We start from the raw sequence: 17,396 nt of genomic DNA, 5'->3' as shown, positions 1-17,396 counted from the left end.
ACATTATACTAATGATCAAATTGTTTAGTAAATAAGCCATTTTTTGAAGCATTATACTAATGACAAAATATAATGATCTCAAAATTATATTACTTTGGCCCCTCCAACATTTTTAGTCAAGATCCGCTACTGTCTTGATACTTTAATTTTCTTAACTAGACTCTTACCTTCGAGAAATCAACAATGTACTAATCCTTAATGCATCTTAAGGTGGTGTGTTCTTTCATCTTTTTCACCTATTTGATTTGATTTTCAATTCACTCTTTACTCCCTGACTTCCAAGCTTTGGTGGAGACATATATAGTGTCATTGGTTAAATTTATTGGTTTCAAGTCCCTTTTAAGAGTTTAGAGAAGCTTTAAGTCCTAGGGAGGAGCTTATCAAGTGAAAATAAAAGTGTTGGCTTTAACCCATCATAGAATATCTTACACCACTCCAAGTAAGTATCCTTTTCAAATGGGTTTTTCTTATGTCTTTCAACCCATCTTTGTGTTTTGTAATTCATATTGTTTTCTTATATGTTTATGTGTGTCTTTCAGCCCATCTCATTATTCCATATTTTCAAATTATATTGTTCATCTGAAAATCCATTGCATAATTCATCACTAAATCTTTATAATGCCTTTCTATGTGTTTGTTATTTAGTTGTTTCTAATTTTATTATCAACTCGCAATCAGACATTTGTAAAGTTATTAGCACACTTAAGAGCTAACTTCCCAAATTATTCGATTAAGAAAATTCGTTTTGATAATGTTGGTGAATTTATAACATGTTTTTCATGAGTGTTGTATATCAATTGGAATTGAAGTTGAACATCCAGTAGCACATGTTCATACTAAAAGTGGGCTTGAATAATAGTTAATAAAACATTTAAAAACAGTTGCAAGACCATTACTTATGAGAGCTAATTTTCCAATGGCTACTTGAGGATATGCAATTTTACATGCTACAATATTGATTCACATCAAGCCATCAAGTTATCATAAATACTTTATTATGCAGTTGGTTTTCAGTTAGTAACCTAATATTTCTCATTTAAGAATTTTTGGATGTGGTGCATATGTTCCATTTTCCCCACCAAAAGGGACTATGATGGGTCCTCAAATATGATTGAGAGAATATATGATCAATATGACCCTCCATCAATAATAAAATATGTTGAACTATCAACAACAAACTTATTTACAATTTATTTTTTCGACTATCATTTTGATAAATAAGTTTTTCCAACATTACGGGGAGAAAGAAAACAATTGATAAAAGATATTGCTTGGAATGAATTATCATTATTTTATCTTGATCATCCTACAAAAGAATGTGAATTGGAAGTTCAAAAGATACTTCCTTTACAATATTAGTCAATCAATTACCATATTTTTTACCAACAGAAATGGTAACTAAAACATATATATTAGTTGCTAATGCTTCAAATAGATTTGATATTAATTCATAACACACTTGAAGTGTGGTAGGCCTATTGGTTCCAAAGACACGCTTGAAGTGTGGTAGGCCTATTGGTTCCAAAGATAAGAACTCTCAAATGAGAAAATAAGCTAAAATGCTTGATGACCTAATCGAAAAGGTGCAAATCCCAAAAGATTATTTGATATAATTAAAGATTTGTTCTAGAAGAACCTCAGGTACTTGAAATTGTTGAAAACGATGAGATTTCAATAAATTATGTCATAAATCATATAATATGGAACCAAAATGAAGTCAACATTGATGAGACTTTTGCATATAATATAGCGATGAATGTTATGATTGACAATGAAGATCAAGAACCAATGATCATTGAATAATGTCGATAAAGAAATGATTGGCCAAAATGAAAAGATACAAAGAAACATAATTAGTTTTGCATGTTAAAGGAAAGGTTTTTTTACCTGACACTTAAGGGTGTGAAACCCGTTAGGTACAAATGAATTTTTGTGCAAAAGCAAAATAAGAATGGTGAAATTGTTAGATACAAAACACGATTAGTTGCTCAAGGGTTTTCACAAAAAAACATGGTATTGATTTATGAAGAGACATATTCAATAGTATTGATGCAACAATATTTTGATATTTGACTATTCTCGTTGCACAAAAAGGTTTGCGTTTATATTTAACAAAATGATGTTACAATATATTTGTACAATTCTCTTGATGATATTTATATGAAAATCCCCGAAGGATTTAATTTGTCCAACAAGACAAATTCTAAAAAGGCTTATTCAATAAAATTGAACAAGTCCTTTTATTAATTAAAGCAATTAAGATGTATGTGGTATAACAGTCTTAGTGAGTACTAGTTAAAAGAAAAGTATAAAAATGATCATATTTGTCCTTGTATTTATATGAAAATATTAGAAAACAAATTTTCCATAATTGTTGTTTATGTAAATGACATAAACATTTTTAGAACTCTTAATGAGCTCACAAAGACAATTGATTGCTTAAAGAAAGAATTTGAGATGAAGGATCTTCTAAGGCCAAAGTTTGTTTGAAATTAGAAATTAAGTATTTAAATAAATGTGTTTTTATACATCAAGATGCTTATATAATTAAGGTGCTTAAAAGATTCTAAATGGATAAGTCACATCCATTATACGCTCTAATGGCTATGAGGTTGTTAGATGTTGATAAAGGCTCTTCTTATACCTCAAGAAAATGAAGATCTTTTTGGTCCAGAAGTACCTTATATACTTTGTTACTTTAATAGTATTACGAATATGGGCTTATTTTATCCAAATTATTCAAAATCATATCTAATGGGTTATGCAGATGCATATTATTTATCAGATCCTCACAATGTCATAGTGGTTGATCACAAACAAAATATTTGTTCACATGTGGTAACACAATGATTTCATAGCAGTCTCTAAAACAAACCATAATAGCAACATTATAAAATCATGCAAAATTTTAGCATTATGTGAGGTAAGTCGTGAATGTGTTTGGTTAAGGTCTATAATTCAATATGTGCGACAAACTTGTGGTTTATCCTCGAAAAAAATGGAATCAACAATCATATATGAAGACAACATTGCATTGTTTTATTGAAATGGTGATATAAAGATCCAAAAGATTTGTTCATGTGAAAATTTGACAAGTTTATTTACAAACCAAAGAGAACTTTTGAGTAATGGTTCACAAGATTTGATTTTGCCATTTTAATGATGCGAGTTTACATGAGAGGGGAGAAATATAATATGTGATGAACAATATTCTATTCAAGAATATAGAATGTTGTACTCTTTTTCCTTCACTAAGTTTTTATCCCAAAGAGTTTTTCCTAGTAAGGTTTTAATGAAACATATTCTCTTATCAATGGACACCCAAGGGAAGAGAGTGTTAAGAATTAATGATCGCGAATTAATGATCGCTTATTGATATCATTGATTGATTTACTAGAATTACTTATATGATTATTTACTCTCTTTATGAGGTTTAAAGATTTAAATATTTGGTATTAACTATTTGATTTGTATCCTTAATGAGTTACATTTTATACTATAAATTATAAGTATAAATATGACTCTTCTTCCTACCAATAATATGACACATAAAAGTTTCTCTCTATCCACTATTATTCATTTTATTATTCTTTCTATTATTAGTTTTATTTTATAACATTATTGTTGTTATGATGAATTATTAATGTATTTATTGTGAATTATTGTTGCTCTTAATTGAAATATTATGAATTAGATTCTCTTCTTCATTTTTAGTGTTGTTTTTCTATTGAACCTTGAAAAAACATATTTCAAAATATAAAATATTAAAATCAAGTTTAATATATATTATTACTATTTTTTAATATATTTATTATTTCTATTATTTATTTAAATATATTATTATTGTTGTGAACTGAACTATTTTAAGTAATTTTATTATTAAAGAGAGTTTATAAATTTTTTAGAGAATAGCGTATGTCATGTGTAACTTTAATCTGAGAAGTATTATGTGAAAGATTTCTCAAATTAAGAAGACTATGTTGAAGATTCTTAGTCACGTAAGACGTATAATGAATATAAACTTGAAAAATAATTTACTTATACATTTTGGTTTTGTTGGAAATGGATAAATTAATAAAATTTTTTAAATAACCAAACAAATTAGAAAATTTTGGTTTTGTTGGAAATGGATAAATTAATAACTTTTTTAAATAATCAAACAGATTAGAAAGTATACGTGAATTGTTGTTTTTCATAAATATTTATGCTCATTGTATTTGGTTTAATATTTACTCTTGTTTTCATTGTTGCTAATGACATTAATAATTATGTAAATAAATTATATGGGGAGCATATGACATTGGAATATGATATTTTAACAATCCATTTTTAACAACTTCTCTCACTACCTGACGTGACAGTTGTAACATCCCTAAGAAATACTACTTAATTAAATAAATAATTATAAAAATGAAATTCAAACGTCGCAATATTATTATTTCCAAACGCGCCAGAAATTATGAAATAGTAGTAATAAAAGTATTAAAATTTCCAAAATCCAATACAATAGTAAAAAAACATGGTAAAATCCCTAGCTCAAGTCCCCAAGCTAGTCCTCTCTCCGTCATCTAGCCATCCACAACATCACCTGTATTATCATATGCTCATGTGTAAATAATTACACGATCATCGCCAAGCACAAAAGAAAGGGTGAGCTTATAAAAATAAAAACAACATATACATAACAAAATGTAAGCAATACACCCATCTTATTCATCCTATTTAGTTCTTGGCCAAGACCTTATCCCCAAGACTTTTCAACCTTCACAACACACAGATAGTTAGCCTCAAATTCAGGGTTTATGATGCTCATACGAACCTGCCTGCTCGTGGTCCTGCCTCTACGAACCTCCCCGCTCGTAGTCCTACTCTACGAACCTCCTTGCTCGTAGTCCTGCTCTACGCACCTGCCCGCTCGTAGTCTAACATATATGATCCACCAGCTACATACCTCCCTGCATGCAGCATCTCTCAAGTGTGAGCACGGAACATACGAACCTACCTCGCTCATATCCCCACACGAGAGTAATTGGATATGAACCTCCCCGCTCATATCATCACATGTTCACCACCATCCATGACCCTGCCCGCTCGTGGTCCTGCCTCTACGAACATCCCCGTTCGTAGTCTTACTCTACGAACCTCCCCGTTCGTAGTCCTGCTCTACGCACCTGCCCGCCGGTAGTCCAACATATATGATCCACCAGCTACGTACCTCCATGCACGCAGCATCTCTCAAGTGTGAGCACGGAACATACGAACCTACCTCGCTCGTATCCCCACACGAGAGTAACTGGATATGAACCTCCCCACTCATATCATCACATGTTCACCACCATCCATGAACCTACTCGCTCATGGTACAACATCTCCTGATCCAAGTATAGCATCACCGCTTAAAAGCAACGCACGCAAGTCCAAATTGCAGCTTTATCGCCTGGCGCAGCCTAAGCGCCGCTAGGCAAAACCTGCACAGACCGCCTGGTGGAACCTCCTCGCCGCTAGGCGCCATGCTCCAAACATACCCACTATTTTAGGGTTTGTCGCCTAGCAGAGCACACCCTGCCGCCAGGCGCCACGCGGTGCAGAGGCTTCCCTAGAGCTCCTATCGCCTAACGCAACTACCAGTGTCGCCAAGCTATATCAGTAGCGAATCTGCTGGTTTTTGGCACCCCAAAATGACTTGTTCTCCTATCCCGATTGCTCGAAAGGTATATTACACATTGCTTTTCAGGACCTGCTAGTTTCCAGCCATCCCACTATCACTTTAACTCCCTATATCTCATTCATATGTTCATTTATTCTAACTATGTGATTCACCAAGTTCTCCTTCCAAGCATAATTGTTCAATCAAGCTTAAAAAAATTGCCTAATCCAACCAAATGAAATTACTCCAATCTGAAAGTTATAATTCAGTTGCCACCTTAGGCTATACGAGCTCATATCAAAATAATTTTCTAAGTCCACTGTCATATACTTCCATTCAGCTCCAATTCTTATGCTTAACCAATTTAATACATTCTTTTATCCTTCAACCATTATTAATTGTCCTACTAAGACCCAAGATCATACACTCACTATTTAAATCTGGTTATTCTCTCCTGCCACCATTTTCTTATATCAGATTTATTATCCTCACTAAAGTTTCCATTACCTAATTGACATCAATGCATCCTAATTACCCTCCCCACATCATGCACTATCTACACAATGACTAGATTCCTATTCCTCCACTCTTATCATCTAATCGAACCGAAATTCCTCCCACCTTGGATTCACCATTCACCTCTCTCCCAGGCACTACTCCAAGCTTCCCAAAACAACCCTGATTACTCACTATCGCCTGGTGGCCAATCTTATTGGCCGCCAAGCGGTACATCAGATCATGGGTACAAATCCCAGATTTTTGTACTTGCGAAGAATATCAAATTCCGAGAATTTGATCCAGCATCCAATTATAACAGAATACAACAATCTTACATGGTTTACTAGACCCATCCCACTAGTATTATACCACCCTATCAAACACTTCTAATCACATCTTAATCTTCCTTGAATCCAGAATTCAAAATGACCTCTTGGTCTTAATACAAACTCTCCTTGTCCATATTCCAAATTAAACTCGCAAGCACCCAAACAGTAAATATATCATGGCATTATACAATCGCACAACATAAAAGAAACAATGGGAAGTTCTGAAATTCATAAAATTCGCAGTAACACAATGAAACAGTGAAAGCCAACACGCATCGCCTGGCGGTTCCATGTCGCCGCCAGGCAGCTTATGTCACAAAACCTAAAACTGGGTTAGTGCTGATGTGTCACCTGGCAGTATACTCAAACCCGTCAGGTAGTTTCTGGGCGAAAACCCATAAACTTGCGATAAATGGCACAGATAGGGGAAATTTTCATATAATATGGATCGCACAATGCAATGTATATTATATATAATAGAAACACACGAAGACAACTCCTCTTACTTGGAAATCTTCACTTTAATTGGTCTCCTAGCCTTTATTTTATGATGTCCAAGGGCCTCTCTTTGCTATTTCTTAAGAACTCAGATGTCCCTCTCCCAAAACACCAATGATTCCTCTGAATACCTCCCTCACCAGCACTCATGAATTGCAATCTCGAAATTTCCCTATTCTGACCAATTTACTCTCTCTTAATTACACCTTAATGAGGGTTAATGATCCCAAAACGAATTCTAGACTTAATCATGGGATTAGTGGCTATTCAAAGCCCATTATTGTTATTTTACAGCTCCTTTGGTTGCCCCCTTAAGCTGTCTCTCTTGGCTGCTAGGGTTCCTAAACCCTTTCATATCCATGCCAAAAGAAAATTTGGCAAAAAGAGAGTTAATTCGTTCTTAGCAAGGTTTGTAACCACAACCACTCAATTACAAAGCCAATGCACAACCAATTCAACCAATACATGTCTCGTGATAATTCCTAAAATTTTAGGATTACAGTATCACTATCCACATTCAAACATATCATTAAAAATAATGCACAAATTAAAATAACATACAATTTGCATACATAGGACTCGAACCCAAGTCCTCTCACACAATAAAGTATTCTCAACCACTTGAGCTAGTACTTTTCCACGTCATAGCACTCCGCATTAAATGCCTTAAAGGCTCATACTACCCGTATTTATTAAATAATTATTTAATTAATTATTTAAATTTCTTGGGTCTTACAACAATGAGAGAATTTTTTTTTTAAATCCACGTAAGCCATGTTTTGAAAGAAGCGCGAGAGAATGAAGGTTTTTGTGTTCGTGTGAGGAGTGGATAGCAGTTACCTTGTGTTGCAGAAACAATCAAGTGGCATTACAGTTAGAGGTGCTTCGTCTTCCTGTTGCTCTGAAGTTCTTCGTCTTCCAGTGAAGCTCATTCCTTTCACCTCAGGTGAAACCCCATTTTGTCGTTTCATTCCTTTCATTCCATTGTTGGCCATGATGTAGTTGGTGGAAGAAGTGTAGGTTGACAGAGTTGCTGAAGTTGGGGGTGGGTGAATCTCATTTTCAATCTTGTTCTCCTTCTCATTTCTGTTTGAAAGCTGCCATTTTTGCACTACTGTTGTAACTGGTGTGAATATTGGAGGAGGTACATTTGGTTTTTGTTTTGAAGAAGTTATTGCGCGGTAAGTAAATCATTCATTCGACATTTCTATCTTTGGTTGCCATGATGGGTTGTGATGTAGTTGAAATTTTGTTTCTGAAAGGGGATTTCTTATTTCGTTTAGGGTTGATTTATATCCATGTTCGAGTGTTTTGGTTACTGTTTTGGAAGGAAGAAATGAGGTTACTTGTTGGGGTTTAATTTTCTTTGGTTACTACATTTTAGTTTTGGGTGCAAGCTAGTTGTTACTGATTTGGTTTTTGTTGAAAGCGAAATGGCTAGGAAACGAAAAAGAAATTCATGATCAAAGAAATTGAAGAAGGATGTGAATAGAGGAAAGACATTTTGTAGCACAAAGAAAGCATATGTGAGTGATGCGAAAGCTTGTGATAACAAAGAGGTAACTTAAATAATAAATGTATATATGCATTAAATTTCATATATTTGTTACATTGTTGACCTTTGTGTTAATTGTAAGTTAAAATATATTTATTTTTTTAGGTCTGCATTGAGCACCGATGCCAAACTAAATACATTGTTGAAGAAAATGCCTTACTTAGCAGTAATCACTGTGCCAGACTTGAATTGACCCCTTTTTCTTCTTGCCGATGGATAAAGAAGGAGCTGAACATCAAATGTGCCTTGTTAAGAGAGGTTTTGAGTCAGTGGGTTCCGAACGGGGAATTCATCCAAGTTAGGTAGTAGTTGGTTAAGTTTAGTACTTTAGATGTGAGTATATGTTTGGGCTTAAGTTCAACGGGCAATGATGTTGTTTTTCATAGTGATTTGTGTGGGGAAGTGGTGTTGCTTTTTCCTTCAAAGGAAATAAAGATCAGTGACATAATTGAAAGGATGCGTGAGTTGGTTAGTGAGGCAGATGATGTGGAGAATGTTTGCCGACTTTATGGGCTTGTATGTGTTGCTGTTTTGTTTTTTCCTAGGACGTCTAGGACTCTGACAAACCTACCTTTTAGGTTATTAGATAACCTAGATACACTGAGGACGTATCGGTGGGCTAGTTATGTTCATAATTTTCTGATTTCTTCATTGAATAGATCATCGATAGTGTATAGAGAGAAATCAAATGACCACACTATATTTGTGTCTAGCTCAGTGGTTGTGGTTCAGGTACAGATTTGTTTATATTGTAATAATAACTTGATGTATTTGTTTTTGGAGCTATTATAATAATGGCAACTTTGTTAAAGGTGTGGGCGTGTCAGAGGATTTCTTTGGGAGATATAATTGATACACTTGCCTTCCCTCGATTTTTGTCTTTGTCGTTGTTAAGAATGCGAGGAGAAAGAATCAAGAAGTAATTTGAACGCAACCAGGTGCCTTATGTTGTTTATAGTTGTGTTAAGTGTAGAATTGCCAACATATATGTATTCATTTGTTGAGTACTTGTGTATTAGAACTTTTTATGCTAAGTATGAAGTGTATAACTACGAACCCATTAGAATTGATTTTTACATAAGGTTATTTAGAAAAATATGATGTTGGTGGTGGAAAAAATTGAACTTTTATTTGTTTCTATGATTTCGTAATTTAGCACTAAGCAAAGTGTGGAATTGCATAAGTGCAATATATTGAGTGCTTATACAGAATCAATTATGTGGTTGTTTAGTAGTGGGTATTTGCTAAGCCATGCAAAATTATTTGCAGAATTGACTTGAATTTTAATTTGACAGTCTGAGTTCAATGTATTTAACTACAAACCTGTGTTTTTGTAATTGCAAATCCATAACATGTGATATGAACAAGTGTTTGTTATGTTTTTGTTTGTTGAGAAATGTGACTTGCCATTTGGATCCAAACTCAATGTTGGTGCAGGTTCGAATGGATTGGGCACTAACCCAAGAGGAAATGAACCTTCCAATCTTGGTTGATGAGGCACCTCCAGTGAAAAAAAGAAGAAGAAAAGTGAATTACTGGAGAAGCTTAATGCAAACTCCAAATTTCTGGTGGAAATGAAAGAAGATCTGGAGAGGATGAAGAGATATTTTTACAGCAGGGCTGCAACACAAGGATTTGATGAGGAACACCCTGCTGGTTCTGATGCGGTTGGGGTGAGTGGTGGCAGAGATGATGCTCTACATGTTAATGCTGAAGAGGGCAACATTGAGGCTGACAACACAGCTGCTGCAGACGCCCAACGAAATGCAAATGCAATTGACAGTGAGCAGATATTGGTTGATGCAACAAATGAAATTGATGAAGCTGTTGAAGTCGTTGTAGCATCAAAATTGGAATCTACTAACATTGGCGCAACATCTCAATCTAAGAATGGTGCAAGTCATGGAAGTCCTGAAGTACCAACTTTTGGCATTGAGGAAGCTAAAAATACTACTGAAAGAGCCCCAAGTGCTGAAGAAGAGAAAACTGTTGAAGAGCACAAGGATGCCATTGATTCCAGTTTAAGTGACGATGCATTGATAATTGTTGAGGCATTGACCTTTGTTTCGTAGCAGCTAGGCGATCTAGAAGCTGACAACACACCTGATAGAGAGGTCTGTTAATTTAATAATTAATATTTTTAGTAGGAAGCTTGTAACATGTCTGAAATTTGGTGCAGATTTGTGATGAACAAGGCCATGCTTCCCTTTATGAGGTGGTAGAGGCTATGTTGAAGGAAGAAAAGGTGATGAACATTGAAGTGGGTTATGAGAACCCGGATAGCCTAGCCATTGCGCCTTACGTGAAACCTAGTAGTCCTTTTACTCAACCAATAGTCATGTTGGTGAACCAATTACTCCTCTTTCTCAAGTACCTGCTCCCTACGTGAAGAAGTTAGTTTTGTATAAAGTTGTAACTTCGAAATCAAAAGGTAATGGGAATCAATTTTATTTTTTGTTATTGTTTGTGTTATTTTAGTGACTTTAATATAAACTTGTTCACATGACATATGTTTATTTGTTGAAATCAATGATCAGATTCTGACTAGTTCTGAAACGAAAAACTTTGCGCAGCGTGAATGAATTGACAACATGGTAAGATTGGTGAGTCAAGTTAATTTGACATGGTAAGGTTGGTGCTGACTACTTTGTTGTTTTGTGTGTATGTAGTCCATTTTCTTTGCAGCAGGCCACTTTATGTATAAGGAAAAATGTCAGACTGAGAGTATTAGTAGAGTAATTTTTAGTCCAATGTACATAGTATGTGTAGTGCTTTATTTATACACAATTTCAATTTGTTTGCCAAACTTAATTCTATTCATATTTTATGCAGGATAAGGTGATATGTAATTGTGCAAAGAGGAAAGTTAACAGACGGGTGTGGTCTTTACCGGACTACAATGAATTTTTTCAAAATTGACTTCTTTCTATAGATGATGTTTTGACAGCAAAATATGTTAGTATTGTTAATGTTCTTTGTTCTAGCTATATTGAGCTTGTGTGTATCAATTATGTGCTCCTAACTTGATTTACTTCTTTCAGCTAATGGCACCCGTGCTTCATAACAACCACTGGTGGTGCTATGTCCTTCATTGAGAATCGAAAAAATTATTTGTGCTTGACTCCCTAAGACACAAGTGTCCTAAGAGAAAACAAATTGACAACCATATTGTAAGTAGTGTTATGTTGTTCAGTATGTGGAATTGATTTTTAGTTTGTTTTGTCTATTAAGTAATAGGACATGTTACTTGAATTGGTATGTTTAAAGGCACATAATCTGAAGCTGTAGTTTTCAATGCTGATGTCTCCCCCACCCAAAGAGAAACCAACTTTCAAAGTAATCATTGAAGAGCTGCCACAACGACCAGATTTGTAAGTTGTTATGTTTGTTTATCATTCAAAGTAATCATTAATGTTACTGAATTTGTTTTTCATGTTCAGATTCGAATGTGGTATTATGGTACTCAAATATCTTGAGCATTGGGAACCTAACAAAAAGTACAATGGCCAAAGTATGCCTACTTATAGTGGGGTAAGTTCAAGGTGCAAAAAGGAAATTATTATGTCATGTATTGATGTGAAAAGTTAAGTTGAATGTAATAAGTTTTTAATTTATGATTGCAGGCGGAGCTGCAACAGTTTAGGCAAGACTACATATGCGATTGGGTTCTAGATGCAGAAAATATTCACCGCGACACTGTTCTATTCGCCATTCAGTACAACACATTTGATTTCCCAACACTAGATTGATACTTTTAGAACATCAAATGTTGTAAATGAGAAGCTGTTATATGATTTCAACAAAATTGTTTAACACTTATTGGCTTCGATGATAAGTATCCCATTTGGTGGCGTGAGTAAATTATGGACTTCATTAAAAAGGTTAACTCACACCAATTGATAAGAAATCATGTTTATATGTTTTGGAGATTGTTTTACAGTTATTGCATATTAAAAACTTCCAGTTTTAGTGGAAAGTTGTGTTAGTGTAAGACCCGTAAAAATTAATTAATTAAATATTTAATTAATTAATAAATGTGGGTAGAAAGCACCTTTATGACAGTATTTATTGGTTTATGTGACGTGGAAAAGTACTAGCTCAAATGGTTGAGAGTACTTTTATTGTGTGAGAAGACTTAGGTTCAAGTCCTATGTATGACAATTATATGTTGATTGTTTTATTATTGATTTTTTTTATACTATGTATGGGTATGGAATTGACATTGTAATCTTATCATGATTGGAATGTATCACTAATATGAATTGGTTTAATTGGTTATACACTTGAAGGGTGACTAAATGGTCATGGGTTCAAACATGGTTGGGAATGAAATTTGAATTTTATTTTTTTAGTGTAGTTTTGGAGGGAATATGAGAGGGCAACGGTAAACCTAGAAGGGGCAGCCAAGGAGGAGGGGGCTGGAAATCATCTTATAAAGGTAATTAAATGAGACTTAATCACCCCAAAAGGCCTAAATTCGTTCCAGCCCTTTAACCCAATAATAAGACACATATAAAAGGCAAAAATTGAGGTGGAAAGGGGTTTTTGCAACTATTTTCGTTTTGGGTGAGAGGAGAGCAGAGATTGGAAGAGTGAGAGTGCAAGGGCTGAGTGAGAGAGAGAGAGAGGTGGAAGCAAAGAATTTGGTGCACCAAGGAATCCCTAGTCTCTTCGCAAATTCAATCAAGAATTCAGGTTAGGGGAGCTGAACCCTTGTTGTTAAGTTTTTGGTCTGTTTGTATGAGATTGGTGATCTATTGGCAAAGAATTCGAGTTGAATGTGGGGTGAATTCGGGGTAGGGTAAATGGGTACTGTTTTATTGCCAATTTCATGTGAATTGATGCTTATGATTGTTATGATGTGGTGTGTATACTCGTATGGTATGAAAAGTGAGAGTGGGAGTCGCTATGGTGTTTGTACTTTGCTGTTTTGTGAGTGTAAGATTGTCAAATTGAATTGTTGTGATCTGGGAGCGTATTTGGGTTCTCTGGTGCAGTGCTTGTGTGCGTAAAACAGTATCAGAACCTGCAATTCTCGCTTAGGCGAGTCTTGCCTAGGCGAGACATGCAGGGACTCACATTCTTAACGTACTCGAGGTTCTTGCCCAAGCGAAGAGGATTGGTTTTGAGCGACACAGACTCTCGCTCAGGCGAGTGATGTTCGCCTAAGCGAGAAAGGGAGGAGTTGCGCGTGTTGAGCGCGACTTCTCGTCCAGGCGAGGGTTTTGTGGGTTTTGAGCGAACCAGGGTCTCGCCCAAGCGAGATGGCCTCGCCTAAGCGAGATGTCGTGATCATGTGTGGTGTTTTGCTTGCGTTTTAGCCCTGGCGAGATTGAAACGGGTGTTTGGGCGAGAGACGATCTCGCCTAGGCGAGAGGATCTCGCCTATGCGAGATGACTTACTATTGTTGCTGATTTAAACTCGCTCAGGCGAGGTGGATTGGCCTAAGCGAGACTGAGGGTCTAGCTTGGGCGAGGGGTCCCTAGCTTAAGTGAGTTTATGCGAATTACTATGTTTTTATGTGCTTGAGAGTGTGTTTTGGCTGTTTATACCATGGTTAGGTGTATATGCATGTAGTGTGATGTTTGGGCTTGAAGGACTAAGTCCACTAGGGGTCTGGGATGTGCTCGGTGGTTGGACACATGATGGGCATGGAACTGGTTGAGTTCCCGTCGACTACTAATGGGCGAAGAGTCCTTAGTATGGTGATTACATGTGTCGAGCGCACGATGGGAAAGGAACTGTGATGTTCCCGTCAGCTACTATTGGGCGAAGAGTCCATAGTATGGTGATTGCGTACGTGCCAGAGTCCAAGTTATGAGACTTGGATGTTTATACTACAGGCGAAGAGTTTGTAGGGCAAGACTATGAGCGGGATAGGCTCATAAGGTTGGACCACGAATGAGTTAGTTTCGTGGGAGCACAGGGAAGTCCTAAAACCTAGTTCATGCATATGACTCATGAAGGACTCATGCAGATGATTTTTTTTATACTATGTATGGGTATGGAATTGACATTGTAATCTTATCATGATTGGAATATGAATTGGTTTAATTGGTTATACACTTGAGGGGTGACTAAATGGTCATGGGTTCAAACTTGGTTGGGAATGAAATTTGAATTTTATTTTTTTAGTGTAGTTTTGGAGGGAATATGAGAGGGCAACAGTAAACCTAGAAGGGGCAGCCAAGGAGGGGGCTGGAAATCATCTTATAAAGGTAATTAAATGAGACTTAATCACCCCAAAAGGCCTAAATTCGTTCCAGCCCTTTAACCCAATAATAAGACACATATAAAAGGCAAAAATTGAGGTGGAAAGGGGTTTTTGCAACTATTTTCGTTTTGGGTGAGAGGAGAGCAGAGATTGGAAGAGTGAGAGTGCAAGGGCTGAGTGAGAGAGAGAGGTGGAAGCAAAGAATTTGGTGCACCAAGGAATCCCTAGTCTCTTCGCAAATTCAATCAAGAATTCAGGTTAGGGGAGTTGAACCCTTGTTGTTAAGTTTTTGGTCTGTTTGTATGAGATTGGTGATCTATTGGCAGAGAATTCGAGTTGAATGTGGGGTGAATTCGGGGTGGGGTAATTGGGTATTGTTTTATTGCCAATTTCATGTGAATTGATGCTTATGATTGTTATGATGTGGTGTGTATACTCGTATGGTATGAAAAGTGAGAGTGGGAGTCGCTATGGTGTTTGTACTTTGTTGTTTTATGAGTGTAAGATTGTCAAATTGAATTGTTGTGATCTGGGAGCGTATTTGGGTTCTCTAGTGCAGTGCTTGTGTGCGTAAAACAGTATCAGAACGTGCAATTCTCGCTTAGGCGGGTCTCGCCTAGGCGAGACATGCAGGGACTCACATTCTTAACGTACTCGAGGTTCTTGCCCAAGCGAAGAGGATTGGTTTTGAGCGACACAGACTCTCGCTCAGGCGAGTGATGTTCGCCTAAGCGAGAAAGGGAGGAGTTGCGCGTGTTGAGCGCGACTTCTCGTCCAGGCGAGGGTTTTGTGGGTTTTGAGCGAACCAGGGTCTCGCCCAAGCGAGATGGCCTCGCCTAAGCGAGATGTCGTGGTCATGTGTGGTGTTTTGCTTGCGTTTTAGTCCAGGCGAGATTGAAACGGGTGTTTGGGCGAGAGACGATCTCGCCTAGGCGAGAGGATCTAGTCTATGCGAGATGACTTGCTATTGTTGCTGATTTAAACTCGCTCAGGCGAGGTGGATTGGCCTAAGCGAGACTGAGGGTCTAGCTTGGGCGAGGGGTCCCTAGCTTAAGTGAGTTTATGCGAATTACTATGTTTTTATGTGCTTGAGAGTGTGTTTTGGCTGTTTATACCATGGTTAGGTGTATATGCATGTGGTGTAATGTTTTTGCTTGAAGGACTAAATCCACTAGGGGTCTGGGATGTGCTCGGTGGTTGGACACATGATGGGCATGGAACTGGTTGAGTTCCCATCGGCTACTAATGGGCGAAGAGTCCTTAGTATGGTGATTACATGTTTCGGGCGCACGATGGGCATGGAAATGTGATGTTCCCGTCGGCTACTATTGGGCGAGGAGTCCATAGTATGGTGATTGCGTGCGTGCCAGGGTCCAAGTTATGAGACTTGGATGTTTAAACTACAGGCGAGGAGTCTGTAGGGCAAGACTATGAGCGGGATAGGCTCATAGGGTTGGACCACGAATGAGTTAGTTTCGTGGGAGCACAGGGAAGTCCTAAGACCTAGTTCATGCATATGACTCATGAAGGACTATGAGGTCATGGTTGGGTGATTTGGAAAGTATGATGATTTTAATTATGTATTTTTGGGTTGGGGAAAACATATTTATTTCATATATCTGTTTATATTTTTATTGTGCATAACTCACCCTATCTGTGTGTGTTTGGCGATGATCGGTTAATTTGTTATCCGGGAGCAGATGATGTGACAGGTGAGCCAGGAGATGCTTAGAGACGGAGAGCATGCGCTACTTGGGATTTTGAAGGAACTTTATAGTTTTTATTTTGATGTAAATATTTTTATGATGATTTTAATAACATTTCTATTTCTCGATATTGTACATTCAGACTATGTATGGTACCAGTGATAGTTTTAAATTTCCTGCGTTTTAGGAGAAATAGTTATAATCAATGTGGTATTTATTTTAATTGTAATTTTAATTATAAAAAATTAGTAATATTCCTTAGGGATGTTACAATTAGCGTAAGTGCCAACCTGAACTTTTTTGCATAATATTGTTTTCCCTCACACACAAAGAAGTACTAGCTCTTAAGTTTTGGGAATTTAACATCTATTTTTTGTCGATGAGGTGGGTGGTACAACATGTACCCATTTCAGTAGGAGGTGCTGTCAAAAGTGATCTACAACGTAAGTGCCAATCCAGGACTCCATATCGGCTAACCTGCCTTATATGATTTCAACAAAATTGTTTAACACTTCTTGGCTTTGATGATAAGTATCCTGTTTGGAGGCGTGACTAAATTATAGACTTCATTAAAATGGTTGGCTCACAATAATTCATAAACAATAATATTTATATATTTTGGAGTTTGGTTTAAACTTATTGCATATGAAAAAGTTGTAGTTTAAGTGCAAAACTGTGTTATCGTAACTGCGAACCTGAAGTTTACTTCGAAGCAAAATTTAGGTCCACACTCCATTGACAACCTAACTGCCAACGAACATGAAATGTCTACCACAACCACAATATAAGCAATCACATAAGTAAACGTTTCACCGAATAAAACTAAACTTAACATTTAGTTCAACTTGACATCCAAAACCATAATATATAAGGGGTAATATTTGCCCATATGGTTGTGACTTTGATAATTGCCCTAGCTGAGTGTTCTTGAATTTCTTGAAAGGATCA

This window comes from Vigna unguiculata, chromosome 3 (genome assembly GCF_037176805.1).
Source record: "Vigna unguiculata cultivar grain cowpea cultivar isolate G323 ecotype 2 chromosome 3, ASM3717680v1, whole genome shotgun sequence".
NCBI classification, from domain to species: Eukaryota; Viridiplantae; Streptophyta; class Magnoliopsida; order Fabales; family Fabaceae; genus Vigna; species Vigna unguiculata.
Note: the sequence above shows the minus strand (reverse complement) of the source record.